At 50.7% G+C, this 24374-nt stretch overlaps 1 non-coding gene across 1 annotated transcript; it reads right to left on the bottom strand.

The window, feature by feature from the left end:
* Window positions 1-14261: 14261 nt before the first annotated feature.
* On the bottom strand, window positions 14262-14432 carry LOC129693935 (U1 spliceosomal RNA). Its single transcript, XR_008722931.1, has one exon. It is a non-coding gene; the product is annotated as a U1 spliceosomal RNA (small nuclear RNA).
* Window positions 14433-24374: the final 9942 nt, after the last annotated feature.

The following is a 24374-nucleotide window of genomic DNA, read 5'->3' as shown; positions in this document are numbered from 1 at the left end:
TTTTTATACTCTCTTAATTTTAGGAGATTTAGAGTGGATCTTATATAAACTTACAAATTCTTAAGGTTGACAGGGCCAGATGCGGAAGATTGTTCCCGATGTTGGGGAAGTCATGACAAGGGGTCACAGCTTATGATAAGTGGAATCCTTTAGAAAACCGAGATGAGAGAACTTTTCCACACAGAGAGTGTGAATCTCTGGAACTCTCTGCCACAGCGTGTTTCTCTATCAACAGTCAGTTTTTATGTTCCCTGCCATTGTCTTTCATAATCCATTTTCCCATTCCTAATTAAGCCCTTTGTCCTCCTCTGCTGGACTCATCTTTTGTTTTGATACTATCCCCGATGTCCTTTCTTATCCACGGATGCACTACCTTTCCCGATTTATTCTTTTGCCAAACTGGGATGAGCAATTGTTGTAGTTCATCCATGCAGTCTTTAAATGCCTTCAATTGTATATCCACCATCAACCTTTTAAGAATCAATTGCCAGTCTATCTTGGCCAATTCATGTCTCATACCCTCAAAGTTACCTTTCTTTAAGTTCAGAACCCTTGTTTCTGAATTAATTATGTCACTCTCCAGTGACTAATGAAGAACTCAACCATATTATGGTCACTCTTGCCCAAGGGTCCACGCACAACAAGACTGCTAACTAACCCTTCCTCATTACTCAATACCCATTCTAGAATAGCCTGCTCTCTCGTTGGTTTCACGACATGTTGGTATAGAAAACTATCCCGCATACATTCCAAGAAATCCTCTTCCTCAGCACCCCTGCCAATTTAATTCACCCAATCTATATGTAGGTTGAAGTCACCCATTATAACTGTTTTACCTTTGATGCGCGCATTTCTAATTTCCTGTCTACTACTGTTAGGTGGCCTGTACACAACTCCCACTAGTGTTTTCTGTCCCTTAGTGTTTCGCAGCTCTACCCATATCGATTCCACATCCTCAAAGCTAATGTCCTTCCTTTCTATTGCGTTAATCTGCTCTCTAACCAGCAACGGTACCCCACCTCCTTTCCCTTTCTGTCTATCCCTCCTGAATATTGAATATCCCTGGATGTTCAGCTCCCAGCCTTGGTCACCCTGCAGCCATGTATCCGTGATCCCAACTATATCACAGTCATTAATAGTTATCTGCACATTCAACTCATCCACCTTATTACGAATGCTCCTTGCATTGAGACACAAAGCCTTCAGGCTTGTTTTTACAACACTCTTACCCCTTATACAATTATGTTGAAAAGTGGCCCTTTTTGATTTTTGTCCTGAATTTGTCTGCCGGCTACTTTTACTTTTCACCTTGCTACCTATTGCTTCTACCCTCATTTTACAGCCCTCTGTCTCTCTGCTCACACATTTAAGAAACCCTTTCCCTTTAACTCCATCCTCGACTATCCCATTTGACACCCCACCCCCCTTATTCAGTTTCAAACCACCTGTGTAGCAGTGGCAAACCTGCCTGCCAGAATGCTGGTTCCCCCACCTGTTAAGATGCAATCCGTCCCTTTTGTACAGTTCCCCCTTACTCCAAAACAGACCCCAGTGATCTAAGAATCTAAATCCTTGCCCCGTGTACCAGTTCTTCACCCACACATTCAGGTCCCGTATCTTCCTGTTCCTGCTCTCGCCAGCACAAGGAACTGGAAGCAAACCAGAGATAACAACCCTGGAGGTCCTGCTTTTCAGCATTTTTCCGACCTCTCTAAAGTCACGCTGCAGAATATTCTTCCCCTTCTTACCGACATCATTTGTGCCGACATGCACTATCACTACCGGCTGTTCACCTTCGCCCTCGAGGATTTTCTGCACTCTGTCCGTGACATCCTGGAACCTGGCACCAGGAAGGCAGCACACCATCCTCGAATCCCATCTGTTGCCGCAGAAACCCCTGTCCGTACCTCTCACAATGGAGTCTCCCACTACAATGGTGTTGCCTGACGTTGGCTTCTTTGGTTTTGGCTCAGCAGCCATTTTTGCTTCGCAAACCAGTCCGCCGCTCAGTGTAATAACGTCTCTAGCGGCAGATTTTCATATCTTTCAGGTAATTAGCACCCTAGCCGCTATTTGGATGAGCATGGTTGAAGGGGGTGTTTTCTAAACACATGCAAGCTCACTCACAGACCTTCAGAGCTTCTTCTCAGATATGACTTCAAACACAGTCTTTTGATGAATAAATGCTTTATTGGTGATAGAAAACTTACATCCAAACTTCTTCGGACTCATTACTGCAATCTTCTTCGCTCCAGCTTATTGCTTTAGACATTAGTAAACTCCTCGTGTCTCCATAACACTGGGAAGATCTGCATGTTCTTACAGGTTCTTACATGATCTTACATGTGGCTCTTACATGGTAGAAGGGTTACCCTTCCCCATGGCTCTACAAACTAATCTAAAAACTAAACTTCTGCGCAAGCATCTAAGCTCCAAACACGCCCAAAAACACGTCATAAATCCCACCCACAATATAACGGGCAGTCCAAAATTTAAAGGCATATGCCATCCACAATGACATGCAAAACAGGCCAAATGGCCACTACAACGTCTTCTGTCCCGACAGCTTCTAAGTGGGTGAACCTGTTCACAAGAGGTACAACACCCGGGGACGTTTGCATTCCATTTGGACGCCAGCTGTGACACTTCCTATCTGTAGGCAGATTCCTCCCCATCCTGGATCAGTCCAATCAGGGTTGAGAAACTTGAGAAGCTTGACAGAGGTGTCTGTGGAGGTGCAGTCATTGGTGTAGAGAGAGTAGAGGAGAGGGGAGAGTTAGCCTTGTGGTGCTCCTATGCTGAAGGTTTGCGAGTCCAAGATGTGCTTTCCCAGCCTCACATGCTTCCTGTCTGTCAGGAAGCTGGTGATCCACCAAAAGAGGGGTTCAGGCACAGTCAACTTGGAAAGTTTGGAGTGTAGTAGCTCTGGCACAATGGTGTTGAATGCAGAGCTAAAATCAACAAACAGGATCCCCGCATAGTTCCCCTGGCAGTCTAGGTGCTGTAGGATGAAGATCAGGCCCAGGTTGACTGCGTCATCCACAGATCTGTTGGCCCGATATGCAAACTGTAGAGGATCCAGCAGGAGGATCGTGATATTTTTCAGCTTGGCCAGCACAAGCCTTTCAAGTGTCGTCATGACTACAGAGGTCAGTGCGACAAGCCTGTAGTCATTAAGTCAAGTAATCCTTGTTTTTTTGCATACAGGGACAATTGTGGAGACTTTGAAGCAGGCAGGGCAGTACTTGTTTGCAGGGACTGGTTAAAAATGTCTGTATAGACCAGTGCCAGTTGTTTGGCACAGAGCTTGAGGGTAGAGGGGGAAATATTGTCAGGTCCTGGAGATTTCCGGCTTTGCTGACGTGAAAAGCCTCTCTGCCTCCTCTATTTTTATTGTTGATGAAGTGATGTTGTTCAGCAAGGAGAGTGTGGGTAATTGGGTGTGAAGTGGTGATTGAAGGGGGGTGGGTATAGAAGGGCCCGGTCTTTGCAGGCTGAGGTCAGGCTGTGAGTGGGTGTGAATTGTTGGTTGGGGTGGGAAATGGTCCAGTCTTTTCATACTGGAGTCTTGCCATAAGTAGGTGCGAAGTAGTGAATGGGAAGGAGAGGGTGCAGGGTCCATTTTATGCAGACTGGGGTCTGTCTGTGTTGGTTGGGGAGGGGGTACCAGGGTTATGTTTCTGATTTTCAAACCTGCAATAAAATCATTCAGAGTGGGCAAAATTAGAGCACATGGTATTGGGGGTAGAGTGCTGACATGGATAGAAAATTGGTTGGCAGACAGGAAACAAAGAGTAGGAATTAACGGGTCCCTTTCAGAATGGCAGGCTGTGACTAGTGGTGTACCGCAAGGCTCGGTGGTGGGACCGCAGCTATTTACAATATATAGTAATGATTTAGACGAAGGGATTAAAAGTAACATTAGCAAATTTGCAGATGACACAAAGTTGGGTGGCAGTGTGAACTGTGAGGAGAATGCTATGAGGATGCAGGATGACTTGGACAGGTTGGGTGAGTGGTCAGGTGCATGGCAGATGCTCTTCTTCCTGAGGAGACTGAAGAAGGTCCATCTGTCTCCTCAGATCCTGGTGAACTTCTACCACTGCACCATCGAGAGCATCCTTACCAACTGCATCACAGTATGGTATGGCAACTGCTCTGTCTCCGACCGGAAGGCATTGCAGAGGGTGGTGAAAATTGCCCAACGCATCACCGGTTCCTCGCTCCCCTCCATTGAGTCTGTCCAAAGCAAGCGTTGTCTGCGGAGGGCGCTCAGCATCGCCAAGGACTGCTCTCACCCCAACCATGGACTGATTACCCTCCTACCATCCGGGAGGCGCTACAGGTCTCTCCGTTGCCGAACCAGCAGGTCGGGGAACAGCTTCTTCCCGGCAGCTGTCACTCTACTCAACAACATACCTCGGTGACTGCCAATCACCACCCCCCCCCCCCTGGACACTTATTATTATTTATTCAAATCATGTGCTATGTCGCTCTTCCAGGGAGATGCTAAATGCATTTCGTTGTCTCTGTACTGTACACTGACAATGACAATTAAAATTGAATCTGAATCTGAATGCAATTTATTGTGGATAAATGTGAGGTTATCTACTTTGGTGGCAAAAACAGGAAGGCCGATTATTATCTAAATGGTGTCAAGTTGGGAAAAGAGGAAGTACAACAGGATCTGAGGGTCCTTGTTCATCAGTCACTGAAATAAGCATGCAGGTACAGCAGGCAGTGAAGAAAGCGAATGGCATGTTGGCCTTCATAACAAGAGGAGTTGAGTATAGGAGTAAAGAGTAAAAAAGGGCCCTAGTGAGACCACACCCGGAGTATTGTGTGCATTTTGGTCTCTAAATTTGAGGGAATGTAGTGCAGGTTCACAAGGTTAATTCCCGGGATGGCGGGACTGCCATATGTTGATATAATGCAGCAGCTGGGCTTGTACACTCTGGAGTTTAGAAGGATGTGAGGGTATTCTTATTGAAACATATAAGATTATTAAGGGTTTGGACACGCTAGAGGCAGGAAACATGTTCCCGATGTTGGGGGAGTCCAGAACCAGGGGCCACAGTTTAAAAACAAGGGGTAAGCCATTTAGAACAGAGATGAGGAAATACTTTTTCACACATTGAGTTGTGAGTCTGTGGAATTCTCGGCTTCAGAGGGTAGTGGAGGCTGGTTCTCTGGATGCTTTCAAGAGAGAGTTAGATAGAGCTCTTAAAGATAGCGGAGTCAAGGGATATGGGGGGAAGGCAGGGTACTGATTGTGGATGATCAGCCATGATCACATTGAATGCCGGTGATGGCTCAAAGGGCCGAATGGCCTATTCCTGCCAGATTTATCACTTCTGAGAATTTTTAGATACCAAAGGAATCAAGAAAAAACACAAATAATGCCTTACTGTTGATGAAATGCAGTGAGCAAACGCAATAATTCCCAATATTTTCAATGTTTACCAAGCACTTTAGCTGCTGTAGTCCCTTCAGTTCTCGCTTCTCTATACCTTCATTTCGCTTCACGTTTGGAATTCTGAAGTTGGGTACATGTCTCTCACACTTACCCCGACACCCACAATTTTTTTCAGCGCAAAAATTCAACATTTTGGCGGTTTTTAACAGGTAGGAAAGTACGCGTTTCTAGCATTAATAACATATACCGGAAGTGACGATGTCTTCCAGTTGGATTTAGTGGCTCCGTGCGTCGAACCCTATAACCCAGTGACTTTACGTGCAACCCCCCTATATGGCAATAAAACTCGATCACTTGATTTTGAAGCATTCATGCATGGTGGAAGTATAATGTAGTCATAGAGTGATACAGTGTGAAAACAGGCCCTTCGGCGCAACTTGCCCACACCCGCCAACATGTCCCAGCTACGCTACCTGCTTTTGGTCCATACCTCCAAACCTGTCCTATCCATGTATCAGTCTAACTTTTTCTTAAATGTTGGGATGTTCCCTGCCTCAACTACCTCCTCTGGCAGCTTGTTCCATACACCCATCAGCCTTTGTGTGGATAAAGTTACCCCTTAAAAAGTTCCCTTTTAAAAATGCTTCATACAAAAAACATTGAAATCATATTTCTGCAGTGCACTAAAACATGATTTTAATACATCAAATTTCAAAAAGTTCCTACCGTGGGAGGGGAGACACCCTTCTTCCACACCCTCTCCCCACTCAGTTGCTCCACTCCCTCACCGGGTATCCCCAAGGCCAGTGGTCAGTGATCGCACAGCCTCCCCCTTTCAAAAACGCTCCAAAGCCAATTTAAAGCATATATATTGTATTCCAGTGTTAGTTAAAAGACTCGCTGCAGTATGCACCATATTGCACAATTCCAATGAGGGGGGACTTGGAATTGTGCAATCCACCATACTGCCCCCCCCCCCCCCCCCCCCCCCCCGTCGTTTGGCTCCCTCGGACTTGGTCTCACGCAATTTCTCACTCCCAACTCTCACCCCCAATGTTGGCAGCCCTGACTTTATTCCCTAACTTCGTGCATTCATATATAATACTTTTAATCCATTATTCACCTCACCTTTCACATCGATTCCTGTTTCACTTGGCCATTCTCTCCTGTCCCTTCGTGAGCTTTCTGCCCCGTTAATTCTGGTGTCTTTCTCAACTTTTCCTAAATTCTCTTTCCCTTTAACTCCATCCTTGTATTTCCAGTTTCTCACCCAACTATCTATTTAAAATCCACCCGTGTAACAGTGGCAAAGCTGCCGGCCACAATACAGGTCCCCCCGCCTGCAACCCGTCCATTTTGTGCACCGAAGATGGCGGGATAAATGGAGGCGGGGCTCAGCGCGCGGGGACCACTGCGCGTGCGCGCGGCGGGACGGGGAGCGCGAGGCCGAGCCGTCGCCGTTTGAATCGCGCTGGCGGTTGGGCTGCGCGCGCACCCCACCCGGCGCTGCCATGGACGCTCCCGGCGCCCGGATCATCATCGCCATCGGCGCCTGCCTCCTCCTCCTCACTGCGCTGATGGCGGCCGCTCCCGACCCTCGGGGCGAAGCGCAGTGTCCCTCCGGGCCCGGACACCGCCTGCCGGCAGGTGAGGCATCGCCCTGGGTTTGGCGACCACCCGACGCCCCCCCAGACCAGACCAGACCCCCCTCTCCCCCAGACCAGACAGCCCCCGCTCCCCCCAGACCATACACCCCCCCCCCCTAGACCAGACACCCCCCCCTCCTCCCAACCAGACACCACTGCCCCCTCCCCCTTGATTACTGCCACTCCACCCCCCCCCCCGACCATACACCCCCCCTCCCACCTAGACCAGACACCCAGATCAATCACCTCCCAATCCACCCTCCATCACCACCCCACCACTTCCCTCCCCACTCGTCCCTGCCACTCCCTCCATCGCCCCCACCCGCTCCATCATCGCCCCACCTCCCTCCACATCGCCCTCACCCCCTCCATCATCATCGCCCCCCCCTCCATCCACCTCCATCGCCCCCACCCCCTCCATCACGCCCCCCCCACCTTCATCATCGTCCCCACTCCCTCTATCATTGCCCCGCCCACCCCCCGCCATCATCGCCCCCACCCCCCACCATCATCGCCCCACCCACCTCCATCATCGCCCCCCCACGCCCTCCATCATCGCCCCTAATTCGATTTTGAATTAATTGAAATTTAGTGGGTTGGTGCAATATACTGCTAATGTGTCGTTATGAGATATTCACATTTGAAAAGATCAAAAAATTACAATAAAAAGCAAAAAGATGCCTATGTTCCTTCCACAGCGTGTGGGGAGTCTGGCCCGGATCAACACGGCTGGGACATCTGGGTAGTTGCGGGGAGGTTTGCAATGTATTTTTATGTAATGTTGTCCCTTGTCTGGGCCTTGAGTTCGAAATAATATTTATAATCTATACTAGACCAAGTGCAGACCCATTGGGTCTGTACCCCCAACGTGCGGTTGTGGGAGGGGAGCCGGCATGCATGCATCACACACTAACTACCCCCCCCCCCTGCACTCACACTAATGGAGGGGAGGAGGGGGAGAGAGAGAGAGAGGGTTGGGGAGAGAGGGGGGAGAGGAGAGGGGGAGGAGGTGAGGGGAGAGAGGGAGAGGGGGAGGAGGGGGGGGGATAGGGAGAGTAATATTATATAAATATATCATATATTTATTGATATATAAAATATGTATATATTATCTCTGATATTATATAAAATATAATATCTATATTATTAAACTCTGTTCTTGACCGGTTTTGGCTTTCTGTGCTGCGGCTTCCGAGAGAACGCCGCCACCTATGGCCGTCATTTATGGCCACCTCGCTCAGAGCCCCACTCCGCCGCATGTGTGCCGAGGATTTTTCCCTTCGATGAAAAATTGACAGAGATATTAATGTTTTTACAACATTCCCCATTCTCTCTGCTGCCCCTGCTGGAGGGAGGGGGAGAGACTATAAAACCAGGAAGTGGGTTGCCGCAATCAGTCTCTGCTAGTGATGTGCCTCAATCAGTCTCTGCAAGTGGTGTGCCTCAATCAGAGCTTTGAATGGCACTGACACATGTCTACAGCACTGTGAGTACCCTTAATTTGGGTTTAAAATGTCCTCTCCTCCTCTCTCTCTCCTCTCTCCTCTCCTCCCTCCTCCCTCTCCCCCCCCTCCCTCTCCTCTCCTCTCCCTCCCTCCTCCCCCTCCTCTCCCCCTCCTCCTCCTCCCTCTCCCCTCTCTCTCCCCTCTCCCCCTCTCCTCTCTCTCCTCTCCTCTCTCCCTCCCCTCCCCTCCTCCTCTCCTCCCCTCTCCTCTCTCTCCTCTCCCTCTCCCCCTCTCCTCTCCTCTCCTCTCTCTCTCCCCTCTCCCTCGCTCTCCCCCCCCCCCTCTCTCCCCTCCCCCACTCTCTCTCTCTCCCCTCCTCTCTCTCTCCCTCACTACCCTCTCTCCCCCTCCCTCCCCTCCCTCTTTCCTCTCCTCCTCCTCTCCTCACCCCTCTCCTCTCCTCTCTCCCTCCCCTCTCCTCTCCTCTCTCCCTCCTCTCCCTCCTCCTCATTTATTGACCTTTTACTTTTTTTTCTCATTTTATACAATGTTGACATGTTCACTCTTTCCTGTCTGTACTGCAGAAATCTCTCCCCCTCATTTCTCTACCCTCTCCTCTCTCCTCCCCCTCCTCTCTCTCCCCCTCCTCTGTCTCCCCCTCCTCTCTCTCTCTCCTCTCCTCTCCTCTCCCCCCTCCCCTCTCCCCTCTCCCTCCCCTCTCTCCTCTCTCTCCTCCTCTCCCCCTCTCTCTCTCCCTCCTCTTCTCCCCCTCCCTCCCCTCTCCCTCCTCTCCTCTCCTCTCTCCTCTCCTCTCCCTCCCCTCCTCTCTCCCTCCTCTCCCCTCTCTCTCCCTCCCTCTCTCTCTCTCCTCTCTCCTCCTCTCCTCCTCCCCTCCCTCTCCCCCCTCCTCTCCTCTCTCTCCCCTCCTCCCTCTCTCTCTCTCTCTCTCCCCTCTCTCTTTCTCTCTCCCCCCCCCCCCCCTCCCCCTCTCCCCCCTCCCTCCCCCTCCCCCCTCTCTCTCCCCCCCCTCTCCTCTCCTCTCTCCTCTCTCCCCCCCTCCTCCGACCCTCTCTCCTCCCTCTCTCCTCTCCTCTCCTCTCCTCTCCTCCTCTCCCTCTCCTCTCTCTCTCTCCTCTCTCTCCTCCCTCTCCTCCTCTCTCTCCTCTCCTCTCCTCCCTCCCCCCTCCCCCCTCTCTCTCCTCTCCCTCCCTCTCCTCCCCCTCCCTCTCTCCCCTCCTCCTCCTCTCCTCTCCCTCTCCCCACACCCTCCACCTCTCCTTCTCTTCCTCTCCCCTTCTTCCTCTTTCCTCTCCCCCTCTCTCCTCCTCTCCTCTCCCTCTCCCTCCTCTCCCCTCTCTCTCTCCTCTCCCCTCCTCTCTCTCCTCCCTCCCTCTCCTCCTCCCTCCTCCTCTCTCCCCCTCCCTCCTCCTCTCTCCTCCCTCCTCTCTCCCCTCCCCTCCTCTCCTCCCTCCCCTCTCTCTCCTCTCTCCTCCTCTCCTCTCCTCCCCTCTCTCTCCCTCTCTCCCTCCCTCTCCTCTCTCTCCCCTCTCTCCCCCCTCTCTCTCCTCCCTCTCCTCTCTCCCCTCCTCCCCCTCCTCTCTCCTCCCCTCTCCTCCCCCCTCTCCTCTCTCCTCTCTCTCCTCTCCCCTCCTCTCTCCTCTCCTCTCTCCTCTCCTCCTCTCCCCTCCTCCCCTCCCTCTATTTCATTCCCTCCCTGCCCTCCCTGCCCCTCTCCTCCTCTTCCCCCCCCCTACCCACCCCTCCTCGCCTCCTCCCCTTTCCCTCCCCCCCTCTCCCCCCCTCCCCCTCTCCTCTCCTCCCCTCCCCTCTCCCCCTCTCCCTCTCCTCTCCCTCTCTATTCCTCTCTCCCACACTCTCCCTCTCTCTCCCCCTCTCCTCTCCTCTCCCCCTCTCCTCTCTCTCTCCTCCTCTCCTCTCCTCTCCCTCCCCTCTCTCTCCCTCTCCTCTCTCTCCTCCCCCCCCCTCTCCCCTCTCCTCTCCTCCCTCCCTCCCCCCCCCTCTCTCCTCCCTCTCCCTCTCCCCCCTCTCTCCCCCCTCCTCCCCTCTCCCCCTCTCTCTCTCTCTCTCTCTCTCTCTCTCTCTCCTCCCTCTCTCTCTCTCTCCCCCTCTCCCCCCCCCCCCCTCTTCCCCTCTTCCCATCTCTCTTTCTCTCCCTATAGTTTTTTTTTTTCTCCTCCTCCCCCTTTCTCCCCCCCCCCCCCCCCCCTTTCATCTCTCTCTCCCCCTCCTCTCCCCTCTCTCTCCCCCCCCTCCCCTCTCCTCTCCTCTCCCTCCCCTCCCTCCCCTCTCTCCCCCTCCCCCTCTCTCTCCCTCCTCCTCTCTCCCTCCTCTCCTCCCCCTCCCCCCTCTCTCCTCCTCCCTCCTCTCTCCTCTCCTCTCTCCCCTCTCCCCCCCTCTCTCCTTCCCCCCCTCCTCCCTCTCCTCTCCCTCCTCTCTCCCCCTTCTCCTCTCTCCTCCTCTCCCTCCTCCCTCCTCTCTCTCCCCCTCCTCCCCTCTCTCTCTCTCTCTCTCTACCCGTCTCTCCGCACTCCCCCTCTCTCTCCACCCTTTTTCTCTACTCGCTCTCTCCTCTCTTCCTCTCACCATCCTTCCCTCTCTCCCCCTCTCCTCTCCTCCCCTCTCTTCCGCCTCTCTCTCCCCCCTCTCCCCTCCCCTCCCTCTCCCCTCTCCCCCTCTCCCCCTCCCCTCTCCTCTCTCCCTCTCCCTCCCCCTCTCTCCCTCCTCCCCTCCTCTCCCCTGCTCCTCCCCTCTCCTCCCCCACCCTCCTCCCTCTCTCCCCCTCTCCTCTCCTCTCCCCCTCTCCCTCTCCCTCTCCCTCTCCTCTCCCCTCCTCTCCCCCCCTCTCTCCTCCCCCCCCCTCCCCCCCTCCCTCCTCTCCTCTCCCCCCCTCTCCCCTCTCTCCCCCTCTCTCCCCTCTCCTCTCCTCTCCCCTCCCCTCCCCTCCCCTCTCTCTCCTCTCCTCTCCTCTCTCCTCCTCCCTCTCCTCACCTCCCCTCCTTTCTCTCTTCTCCTCCCCCCCCCTCTCCTCCTCACTCCTGCCCTCTCCTCTCCTCCCCTCTTCTCTCCGCTCCTTCTCTCCCTACTCCCCTCTCCTCTCTCCCCCCTCCCTCTCCTCTCTCTCTCCTCCCTCTCCCCCCCTCCCTCTCTCCTCTCCTCCTCCTCTCCTCCCTCTCTCTCTCTCCCCTCTCTCCTCTCCCTCCTCTCCCCTCCCTCTCCCTCCCTCCTCCTCTCCTCTCCTCCCTCCTCCTCTCCTCCCCTCTCTTTCCCTCTCCTCTCCTCCCCTCTCCTCCTCCTCTCCCCTCCCTCTCCCCTCCCCCCCTCTCTCCTCCCCCCCCTCTCCTCCCTCCTCCCCTCCTCTCCCCTCCCCTCCTCTCTCCTCTCCCCTCCTCTCCTCCTCCTCCTCTCCTCTCCCTCCCCCCCCTCTCCTCCTCTCCTCCTCCTCTCCTCTCTCCCTCTCCTCCCCCCCTCTCTCCTCCCTCTCCTCTCCTCTCCCTCTCCTCCCTCTCCTCCCCCTCTCTCTCCTCTCCTCTCCTCCTCCTCTCCCTCTCCTCTCCTCTCTCCTCCCCTCCTCTCCCCCCCTCCCCTCCCTCCCCTCTCTCTCCTCTCCTCTCCTCTCTCTCCCTCTCCTCTCTCCTCTCTCCTCCTCCCTCCCCTCCTCCTCTCTCTCTCTCCCCTCCCTCCCCCTTTGTTTCCTCCCTCTCTCCCCTCCTCTCTCTCTCTCTCTCTCCCTCTCTCTCATCTCCCTCTCTCCTCCCTCTCTCCTCCTCCTCTCTCTCCTCTCCCTCTCCTCCTCCTCTCCCCCCTCTCCCCCCTCCTCTCCCCCTTCCCCTCTCTTCCCTCTCCCCTCCCTTTCCCCTCTCCCCTCTCTTCCCTCTCCTCTCTCCCCTCTCCTCTCCCCCTCCCCTCTCCTCTCTCTCCTCTCTCCCTCTCTCCTCTCCCCTCTCCCCTCTCTCCCCCTCTCCCCCTCTCCTCTCTCCTCCTCCTCTCTCTCCTCTCCTCCTCTCCTCTCCCTCTCTCTCTCTCTCTCCTCTCTCTCCCCCCCCCCCTCTCCCCCTCTCCTCTCCTCTCCTCCTCTCCCTCTCCCCTCTCTCTCTCTCTCTCTCCACGGTCTCCACATCTTTCTCTCCCCCTCTCTCCACATTCCTCTCCTCTCCTCTCCTCCCTCCCTCCTCCCTCTCTCTCTCCTCCTCCCCTCTCCTCTCCGTACAGTTTTGGGTCTCGTAATCTGAGGAAATTCTTGCCATAGAGGGAGTACAGAGAAGGTACACCAGACTGACGCCTGGGATGTCAGGACTTTCATATGAGGAAAGACTGGAAAGACTTGGTTTGTACTCGCTAGAATTTAGAAGATTGAGGGGGATCTTATAGAAACTTACAAAATTCTTAAGGGGTTGGACAGGCTAGATGCAGGAAGATTGTTTCCGATGTTAGGGAAGTCCAGAACAAGGGGTCACAGTTTAAGGATAAGGGGGAAATCTTTTAGGACCGAGATGAGAAAAACATTTTTCACACAGAGAGTGGTGAATCTCTGGAATTCTCTGCCACAGAAGGTAGTTGAGGCCAGTTCATTGGCTATATTTAAGAGGGAGTTAAATGTGGCCCTTGTGGCTAAAGGAATCGGGAGGTATGGAGAGAAGGCAGGTACAGGATACTGAGTTGGATGATCAGCCATGATCATATTGAATGGCGGTGCAGGTTCGAAGGGCTGAATGGCCTACTCCTGCACCATATTCTATGTAACTCTTGCTCCACCTGCCCACGTTTAGTCCATATCCCTTCTCTGATGTTTATGTTTCTATGTGTTATAAGATTATATACATCTATATCACATTCATGTATGTGTGTTTTTTCCTACCCAATCTAATCAAGTGTATGGTCGCTGAATAAAATCATCCTTAAGTTATACATCATTTATTAATCTTGCTCAAATCAAATACCTCATTTAGATTACCTCACCATCACAGACAGATCTCATTCCACTCTCTGGCTATTGGGAAGACCAGACAAATTTTATTGTTGAAAAACAGTTCCATAGACACAAAAAGATTAAGGAACATTCCAAGATTAGAGCAACTGGAACCTGCCTCCACCGCCCTCTGAGGCAGAGAATTCCACAGACTCATAACTCTCTGTGAGAAAAAGTGTTTCCTCGTCTCCGTTCTAAATGGCTTACCCCTTATTCTTAAATTGTGGCCCCTGGTTCTGGACTCGCCCAACATCGGAACATGTTTCCCGCCTCCAGTGTGTCCAAACCCTTAACAATCTTATATGTTTCAATAAAAATCCCTCTCATCCTTCTAAACTCCAGAGCCATTTAAAAAGGGGTGTTTTAAAATACATTTAAAAAAAAGAAAATTAACAGAATTATAATATATTAACATATTAATAAAAGTAAACAGAATTATGAATTAACAGAATTATAAATTATGAAACTAACCCTTTATCACACACACAAACTGTTCCCCCGCAACGCTGATTACACTGTGAGAGGGATAACTAAAGTCGATTCAGGTTTACTGAAATGGCCGACGTTTCGCACCGTTGCGCACTACACGTCAGCCCATGAGATTTAGCAGGAGTGGTCTATAGGATCTTTGCTTCTTGCACAGCTGCAGTTCCCCCGAATGGAATCGGAGTGTCCGGCGCTGTAAGGCGGCAACGCCACGGCAACACGAGTGATCCTCCAGCATATATGAGGTTTGTGTGCATTAACTCTATTTTTCATTTGTAAATCAGGGGAGAGCGCGAACGCAGTCCCCCACTACCACAAATTTTGCAGTCGAGTATCCCGCATTTGAGGACATCGCAAGCGTCAGCACACCCGAAGTGCAAGGGTGATAGCCTCGTCCTGGGAGAACCTTTTTAAAAAAAATTCAAAATACACTTTATTCAAATAATAAATATATACAATACGTGAACCGTGTGAAAAAATTTAATCCGACATTTTCGGAGGCTATACAAATTGTTCAATACAGTTTATACATTTTTCGAATTACACAAATCTGTCCCCCACCCGTGCCACTCTTGTGGCCCCCTGGCGTGGGATACCTTCCCTTATTTTGAGGGGCGTCTCCACCATACCGTGCCCCCATGTCCTGCAGTGGAAGGACCCTAGACTGTGGCCCTCCCCCACCGAGCCTTGGCTGCACCGAGCTTCAGTGAGTCCCTCAGCACGTACTCCTGTAGTCTGCAGCGGGCCAGTCGGCAACATTCCCTGGCGGACATCTCGCTCTGCTAGGTGGTGAACAACGCTCGAGCAGACCAAAGAGCTGCTTTCACCGTTGATGACCTTACAGCAGCACTCGATGTCAGTCTCTGAATGTGTCCCTGGGAACAGTCTGTAAATCTCAGAATCCTCTGTGACGGAGCTGTTCGGGATAAAGCGTTCCAGGGACCCTTGCATACCTCTCCAGACTCTTTTTGCAAATCCAAACTGCAAAGAGGTGGGCAACCAACTCCATAGCAGCCGTCCCAAGGGCAGCGTGTGTTGGTAGTGAGGTTCCGATGGTGCAGGAAGGATTTGACTGGGAGGGCTCCCCTCACCCCCAGCCAAGCCAGGTCTTGGTGCTTGTTGGTGAGTTCTGGATTTACAGATCCTCAGCATGTCCGTCTGCGAGGATGCTATCAGGCAGTCCTCCTCCCTAAGGCTGTTCATCACAGAGCTCCCCCTGTGAACCTTATGGAAGTAGAAACGTGAGCACGTCTCATCCTGCTCCACATGGCGGACCCTGGATCGGCATATGATCTTGGAGGATTCAGAGGTAAAGAGCCGAGCTTGCCGGTCCTTCACCTCTCTAAGTTGCTCCCTCACATCCACCCCTCTCGACTGCAGTAGGAGCAGTTGTTGCAAATCTGTCTGGAGTTGGCACAATTCCCTCTGACTCTGTCTCTGAACCCCTTTAACTATGAGGAACATCTTAATGTTCTCCTTGGTTGCTTCCCACCAGAGTATCGGGGAGTCAAAGAGGGACTTCACCGTTCTCCAACATGCGTAGTCCCTCTTTAGCTCCTCAATGTTCTCTGGGGTCAACAGCTTTATGTTTAAATTCCACGTCCCTCTGCCTGCCTTCTGGTCCTCCAGTAGGTGACAGGAAGCCTGAAGGAGGCAGTGGTCAGAGAAGAACACCGGCATGAGGTCGGTGTGTCTCACCGTGACGGCCTTCATCGTGAAGACGAAGTCTATCCGGGATCGGGCTGAACCGTCCGATCTCGACCAGGTGAACCGTGGCTGGGACCCGCCTGCAGGGTCGCTGAAGGCGTCGTGCAGCTTTGCGTCTTTTACCATTTCCATCAGGAACTTGGACGTGCTGTCCAGTCTGTTGTCGGCACTGCCGGATCGTCCAGCCGCATCAATGATGCAGTTGAAGTCACCGGCCAGAACGAGCTGCCGGGACGTGGCCAACAGCACTGGGAGCTGCTGGAGAACGGCCAGCTGCTCGCTCCGCACGGGCGAGGCATACACATTTATCAGCCAGAGCGGAGAACCACGGTACATAGCATCCACCACGAGGAGACGCCCCGCAACCACCTCCCTGACCTCAGTGATAGAAACATAGAAATTAGGTGCAGGAGTAGGCCATTCGGCCCTTCGAGCCTGCACCGCCATTCAATATGATCATGGCTGATCATCCAACTCAGTATCCCGTACCTGCCTTCTCTCCATACCATCTGATCCCCTTAGCCACAAGGGCCACATCTAACTCCCTCTTAAATATAGCCAATGACCTGGCCTCGACTATCCTCCGCGGCAGAGAGTTCCAGAGATTCACCACTCTCTGTGTGAAAAAAGTTCTTCTCATCTCGGTTTTAAAGGATTTCCCCCTTATCCTTAAGCTGTGACTCCTTGTCCTGGACTTCCCCAACATCGGGAGCAATCTTCCTGCATCTAGCCTGTCCAACCCCTTAAGAATTTTGTAAGTTTCTATAAGATCCCCTCTCAATCTCCTAAATTCTAGAGAGTATAAACCAAGTCTATCCAGTCTTTCTTCATAAGACAGTCCTGACATCCCAGGAATCAGTCTGGTGAATCTTCTCTGCACTCCCTCTATGGCAATAATGTCCTTCCTCAGATTTGGAGACCAAAACTGTACGCAATACTCCAGGTGTGGTCTCACCAAGACCCTGTACAACTGCAGTAGAACCTCCCTGCTCCTATACTCAAATCCTTTAGCTATTAAAGCTAACATACCATTCGCTTTCTTCACTGCCTGCTGCACCTGCATGCCTACTTTCAATGACTGGTGTACCATGACACCCAGGTCTAGCCACCATTTAGATAATAGTCTGCTTTCCTGTTTTTTTGCCACCAAAATGGATAACCTCACATTTATCCACATTATACTGCATCTGCCAAACATTTGCCCACTCACCCAGCCTATCCAAGTCACCTTGCAGTCTCCTAGCATCCTCCTCACAGCTAACACTGCCCCCCAGCTTAGTGTCATCCGCAAACTTGGAGATATTGCCTTCAATTCCCTCATCCAGATCATTAATATATATTGTAAATAGCTGGGGTCCCAGCACTGAGCCTTGCGGTACCCCACTAGTCACTGCCTGCCATTGTTAAAAGGACCCGTTTACTCCTACTCTTTGCTTCCTGTTTGCCAGCCAGTTCTCTATCCACATCAATACTGAACCCCCAATACCGTGTGCTTTAAGTTTGTATACTAATCTTTTATGTGGGACCTTGTCGAAAGCCTCCTTGATGGCGAAGTTCCCTCCCCGCAGCAAGATCCCCAGGCCGGAAGTGCGACAGTCATTGCCCCCCGACCACACCGACAGTGACAGTCCGTGCATCCACCATCGCGACCACCTCTGATAACAGCGGAGGTGTGGCAACCCGCACTCCTGGAGAAAAGTCACATCTGCCTTGACCTTGGCCAGGTACTGTAAGGCATTAACACATCGCGCAGTGCTCTTCACACTGCGCACATTGAAAGATGCCAGTTTGAGCTCCATTGTCTTTTAGAATCACTGACCATTCTCGTGCCCCCTCATGCCCATTGTTTTGGTGAATTGCCTCAGCTTTCCTGGGCTCAGGAACTCGGTGCCGACATCCTCGACGAGGTGGGTTTCCTGTGGCGTAACCCAAGGTGTCGTTGGGGGGACCTACTCATTCACCCCCTTCTGGGTGCGCCGCTTCCTCCATCTCCTGTAGCTGGGGTACGGTGGCTGATTCACTGCTCCTGGAAACCCGGAGCTGGGACCCATCGGCCTCTGCGCTGCTCCCGGTCTCCCGGAGCTGAGGCCCATCGGCCTCTGCACTGCTCCCGGTCTCCTGGAGCTGGGCCCCATTGGCCGCTGCAATGCTCCCGGTCTCCCGGAGCTGGGCCCAATTGGCCGCTGCAATGCTCCCAGTCGCCTGGAGCTGGGCCCCATCGGCCGCTGCGATGATCCCAGTCTCCAGGGGCTGGAGCCCCTCGGCCATTTCTCTGCTCTCGGTCTCCTGGGGGATGATCAGCGTGGTCTTTCTCTTTTCCTCCCCTGTTTTCTTCCTCGGTCTGCGTCGTTGGGACTTCACAGTCACCTCATCCTCCGACGAGGAGAGGTTGCTGCCTTCTGTCGGAGAGAGATCTTTTTTTGGATTTATTTTTGGACTTACCAGCCCTTTCCGGCCTCGGCTCTTTGGGCTGAACCCTCTGTTGTTTCTTATACGTCACCATCGTCCATTCCTCCTTCTGTTCCCCCTCTTCCATCAAGTTCAAGTTCAAGTGAGTTCCTGTACAGGACAATGAAATTCTTGCTTTGCTTAAGCACACAGAACATAGTAGGCATTTACTACAAACAGATAAGTGTGTCCATATACCATGATATAAATATATACACACATGAATAAATAAACTGATAAACTGCAAATAACAGAAAATGGTTATTAATAATCAGAGTTTTGTCCGAGCCAGGTTTAATAGCCTGATGGCTGTGGGGAAGTAGCTATTCCTGAATCTGGTTGTTGCAGTCTTCAGGCTCCTGTACCTTCTACCTGAAGGTAGCAAGGAGATGAGTGTGTGGCCAGGATGGTGTGGGTCTTTGATGATACTGCCAGCCTTTTTGAGGCAGCGACTGCGATAAATCCCCTCGATGGAAAGAAGGTCAGAGTCGATGATGGACTGGGCAGTGTTTACTACTTTTTGTAGTCTTTTCCTCTCCAGGGCGCTCAAATTGCTGAACCAAGTCACGATGCAACCGGTCAGCATGCTCTCTACTGTGCACCTGTAGAAGTTAGAGAGAGTCTTTCTTGACAAACCAACTCTCCGTAATCTTCTCAGGAAGTAGAGGCGCTGATGAGCTTTCTTGATAATTGCATTAGTGTTCTCGAACCAGGAAAGATCTTCAGAGATGTGCACGCCCAGGAATTTGAAGCTCTTGACCCTTTCAGCCATTGACCCGTTGATATAAATGGGGCTGTGGGTCACCCTCCTACTCCTTCCAAAGTCCACAATAAGTTCCTTGGTTTTGCTGGTGTTGAGGGCCAGGTTATTGTGCTGGCACCATATGGACAGTTGCTCGATCTCTCTTCTATAATCTGACTCATCCCCATCAGTGATACGCCCCACAACAGTGGTGTCGTCAGCGAACTTGATGATGGAGTTCGCACTGTGATTGGCTACGCAGTCATGGGTATAGAGTGAGTACAGCAGGGGGCTGAGCACGCAGCCTTGAGGTGCTCCCGTGCTGATTGTTATCGAGGCTGACACACTTCCACCAATACGAACAGACTGTGGTCTGTGAATGTGGAAGTCGAGGATCCAATTGCAGAGGGATCAACTCTCCCTCCTGAGTTTCTCCAGCAATTTTGTCTACCAGGGAGTCATAGTTACTCCTGCTTAGAAGGAGAAGTGACTTCTACGTACACTTCCCCCTCTACCCCCCTCCCCCCACCCTTCTTTCTGGTGTTACCAGTTCCAAAGTTCTCCACATTGTTTGTGTCTTGAGATCACACCTTCCCGAGCCAACAATGGGACATGCCAGCAGCGTGCTGTCGGTGGTAATTTCATTGATCCTGGCCTCCTGGCCTTTCTCACCCTCAGCTCTTCACCTGGAGACAGACAGTCTGAAGGTGGGCAATGGTGAAAATGCAGCTCTTGCTTACACCAGAACTTTTCCCTTATCCCTCTATGCAAGACCAAGTAAACAGAGTAACTTCTTGGTATCAGTAATTATGTCACCGTCTATCTGGCACGTGGGGGGCAACAAGGAGAATCGCTGCTTTAATTTCTTTGGGAGTTGTTGTCACAAATGCGGACCTGCGGGGAAACACGACCTTCACGTACACGGTGAGGGACGCCGTACGATTGGCAGCCTCGCCAACAGTCTGTTTTTTTTAATGTTTAGTATGTGTTAAAAGTTTGTGTAAATGTTCTCTGGCTTGTTTTATGTGTGGAGAGAGGGAAGGGTCAGGGAAAACATTTTTTTCAGCGTCTTACCTTGCCGGAGATGCGATTAATTTTTGGATCGCATTCTCCGGCCTACCATCGATGGAGCTGGAGGCCACCTCGGACTGACCTTGGGGCCCACTGCGAGCTGTAGACTTACATCAGAGTCGATCCCTTGCCTGATATCGCTCCAACCACGGCCTGCCGTCTTTACATCGGGAGCTCTCAGTCTCGGGAGAGGCCGTGGATGTCGGGAACTCCAACGTCGCGGAAGGTTGGACCAGCCCCGACACGAGGTTCGATCGTCCGGCGCAGGGGAGCTGACATCCCTGACAGTGCAGGAGCAGATCGCCTCAACATGGAGGGCCCGCTACCGACTATGGGAGTCAAGATCATCCCGTCAACGGAAGACTCAAGGCCCCCGACCGCAGGAGACCTAAGGGAAGAAATCAATTTTTTTTTCACCTTCCATCACAGAGTGGAATGTGGAGTCTCTGTGATGGATGTTTATGTTAAAATGTGTCTTGTGTGTTCCGTTGCTTTTTATTGGTATGACTGACTTGGCAAATTAAATTCCTCATATGTTGCAAAACATACAACATACTTGGCTAATAAAGTATTATTGTGATTGTGATTGTCAGAAGGTGGACCTAGATGAAAATGCTCCTGCTTACAGACCTCCACTCCCCCCACCCATCCATCCCGCAAGCCACTCGCCAGACACAAAGCCAGAACTTTCCCCCTTCAAGATGGATTATAAAATGACCTAATTTTGTAATGAAAACACAATGTGCTGGAGTAAGAGCAGGCCAGGCAACAGGTTGAGATAAGAAGGAAGGGTTTACACCAAAGATACACACTAAGTGCTGGAGTAACTCAGCAGGTCATGCAGGATTTCTGGGGAATATGGACATATGATGTTTCGGGTCAAACCAAGACCAAATAATCAAACAGCCGACTAGATGGCATCAACAGTGTTGTCACTGTCAAAATTTGGATGTAAAAAATAAGAATTACACAAATCGGAATAATACATCAACTATTTCAACTTCTGAAATATATTTTCCAGAAAGTCAAGAGTGTTTGATTGTAATATGTTCCAAAGTGGACTGCTTTCATTTATTTAGGAGTGATTGCTCTGAAAGTAGACCCGGGGGGAAACAAGGGTCAAGAGAGTTTATTGTCATGTGTCCCAGATAGGACAATGACATTCTTGCTTGCTGCAGCACAACAGAATATTGTAAATGTGGTACAGAACAGGAGATAAACGTTCAGTGTGTCTATAACCATAAACCATATATACACAATAAATAACATAAAATGCAATAGTAAAATAGACTGTTATTGTTCGGAGCTTATTTGATGTTGTGTTTGTAGCTGTTCCTGAACCGACATGTAACAGATTTCAAGCTCCTGTACCTTCTTCCTGATGGCAACAGAGAGATAAGTGTGTGACCAGGATGGTGTGGGTCTTTCATGATGTTGGCAGCCTTTTTGAGGCAGCGACTGCGATAGATCCCTTCGATGGGGAGGTCAGAGCTCGTGATGGACTGGGCAGTGGTCACAACTTTCTACAGTCTTTTCTGCTCCTGGATGTTCAAGTTGCCGTACCAGACCACGATGCAGCCAGTCAGTATGTTCTCTACTGTGCACCTGTAGAAGTTCGAGAGAGTCCTCCTTGACATACCAACTCCATAATTTTCTCAGGAAGTAGAGGCGCTGATGTGCCTTCTTTATAATTGCAGGTGTTCTCGGACCAGAAGAGATCTTCAGAAATATGCACGTCCAGGAATTTGAAGTTTTTGATCCTTTCCACTATCGTCCCGTTGATATAAACAGGATTGTGGGTCCCTATCCTACCCCTTCCAAAGTCCACAATCAGTTCCTTGGTTTGATCTTCACTAACATGGAGACACAGTTTGAAGGAGAATCTGGAAGAAAGTCCAGCTCTCGCTTACAGCCCCCTGCAACCCACCCATTAGTACAAAACCAAACTTCTCTTTTTCATCTCCGTGCAAGAGCAAGTGAACACAGAGTCGGCCTGTGTCCAGCAGTTTTGTCACTGTCAAAATGTATAAGTAGGGCTTCGACCTGAAACATCATCTGTCTAGCATCCCAGAGTACTTAAGGAAGTAGCCCCAGAAATAGTAGATGCATTAGTGATAATTTTTCAAAACTCTTTAGATTCTGGAGTAGTTCCTAAGAACTGGAGGGTAGCTAATGTAACCCCACTTTTTAAAAAGGGAGGGAGAGAGAAAATGGGGAATTACAGACTAGTTAGTCTAACATCGGTAGTGGGGAAACTGCTAGAGTCAGTTATTAAAGATGGGATAGCAGCACATTTGGAAAGTGGTGAAATCATTGGACAAAGTCAGCATGGATTTACGAAAGGTAAATCATGTCTGACGAATCTTATAGAATTTTTCGAGGATGTAACTAGTAGCGTGGATAGGGGAGAACCAGTGGATGTGGTATATCTGGACTTTCAGAAGGCTTTTGACAAGGTCCCACATAAGAGATTAGTATACAAACTTAAAGCACATGGTATTGGGGGTTCAGTATTGATGTGGATAGAGAACTGGTTGACAAACAGGAAGCAAATAGTAGGAGTAAACGGGTCCTTTTCAGAATGGCAGGCAGTGACTAGTGGGGTATCGCAAGGCTCAGTGCTGGGACCCCAGCTATTAATGATTAATATATTAATGATTTGGATGAGGGAATTGAATGCAACATCTCCAAGTTTGCGGATGACATGAAGCTGGGGGGCAGTGTTAGCTGTGAGGAAGATGCTAGGAGGTTGCAAGGTGACTTGGATAGGCTGGGTGAGTGGGAAAATGCATGGCAGATGCAGTATAATGTGGATCAATGTGAGGTTATCCACTTTGGTGGCAAAAACAGGAAAGTCTATTATCTAAATGGTGGCCGATTAGGAAAAAGGGAGATGCACCGAGACCTGGGTGTCATGGTACACCAGTCATTTAAAGTAGGCATGCAGGTGCAGCAGGCAGTGAAGAAAGCAAATGATATGTTAGCATTCATAGCAAAAGGGTTTGAGTATAGGAGCAGGGAGTTTCTACTGCAGTTGTACAGGGTCTTGGTGAGACCACAACTGGAGTATTGTGTACAGTTTTGGTCTCCAAATCTTAGCAAATACATTCTTGCCATAGAGAGAGTACAGAGAAGGTTCACCAGACTGATTCCTGGGATGTCAGAACTTTCATATGAAGAAAGACTGGATAGACTTGGCTTGTACTCGCTAGAATTTAGAAGATTGAGGGGGGATCTTATAAAAACTTACAAAATTCTTAAGGGGTTGGATACGCTAGATGCAGGAAGATTGTTCCCGATGTTGGGGAGGTCCAGAACAAGGGGTCACAGTTTAAGGATAAGGGGGAAATCTTTTAGGACCAAGATGAGAAAAACATTTTTCACATATAGAGTGGTGAATCTCTGGAATTCTCTACCACTGAAGGTAGTTGAGGCTAGTTCATTGGCTATATTTAAGAGGGAGTTAGATGTGGCTAAAGGGTTCAGGGGGTATGGAGAGAAGGCTGGTACAGGATACTGAGTTGGATGATCAGCCATGATCATATTGAATGGCGGTGCAGGCTCGAAGGGCCGAATGGCCTACTCCTGCACCTGTTTTCTATGTATGTTTCTATGTCATTCTTCAAGTGACAGCTTGACAACTTGGACATGGATCATCTCACCAAACTTGCCCACATAAAAATCAAAATAAACCTTTTGCAACCAGTGCCCATGTGAGCGTGACCTGCAGGAGATAGATAACCCAGCTGTGGGCGGTTGTGCAGTAAAAAAGCAGAAGCAGAAGTGTGTGTAAGTAAGTAAGTGTTTGTGTGTGTGTGTGTTAATAAGTGTGTGTAAATGTGTGTGTATGTGTAAGTAAGTAAATGTGCACGTCAAATCAAGTTTATTCGTCACATACATACGAGATGTGCAGTGAAATGAAAAGTGGCAATGCTCACGGACTGTGCAAAACAAAACAAACTACATATTAAATATTGTGGGCGGAAGGTAAAAGGGAGAAAGTTTGTATTTGTGTGTAAGTAGGTAAATGTGTGTGTAAGTGTAAGTAATCGTGTGTGTCTGTAAGTAAGTGTGTGTGTAAGTAAGTGTGTATGTGTAAGTAAGAGAGTATGTGTTGGTGTGTGAAACTAAGTAAGTGTGTGTCTGTGCTGTGCAAGATCTCAGGGCTCTGCTCTAAGGCAAGATCTTAAGGCTCTGCTCTAAGATCTTTGGTGCAAAGTATCTTTGGTGCTGTGATTGGGCGATGTTCAGCAGCCAGTGAGGCGGCGCGTTGCTGCGGGGTGGGGGCGGGTATAAGAGGCTGCGCCACGTGGTTGCGGCCATTTGGCGGCGGCGGCGGGAGGGAGGAGATGGTGAGGATCTATCCGCACGGCGGGCGGAACCTGACGCGGGCGACCATCGGGGCACGGGGCGGGGTGGAGAGGGG

This window comes from Leucoraja erinacea, unplaced genomic scaffold (assembly GCF_028641065.1).
Source record: "Leucoraja erinacea ecotype New England unplaced genomic scaffold, Leri_hhj_1 Leri_485S, whole genome shotgun sequence".
NCBI classification, from domain to species: domain Eukaryota; kingdom Metazoa; phylum Chordata; class Chondrichthyes; order Rajiformes; family Rajidae; genus Leucoraja; species Leucoraja erinaceus.
This window is presented reverse-complemented; position numbering and strand designations above follow the sequence as displayed.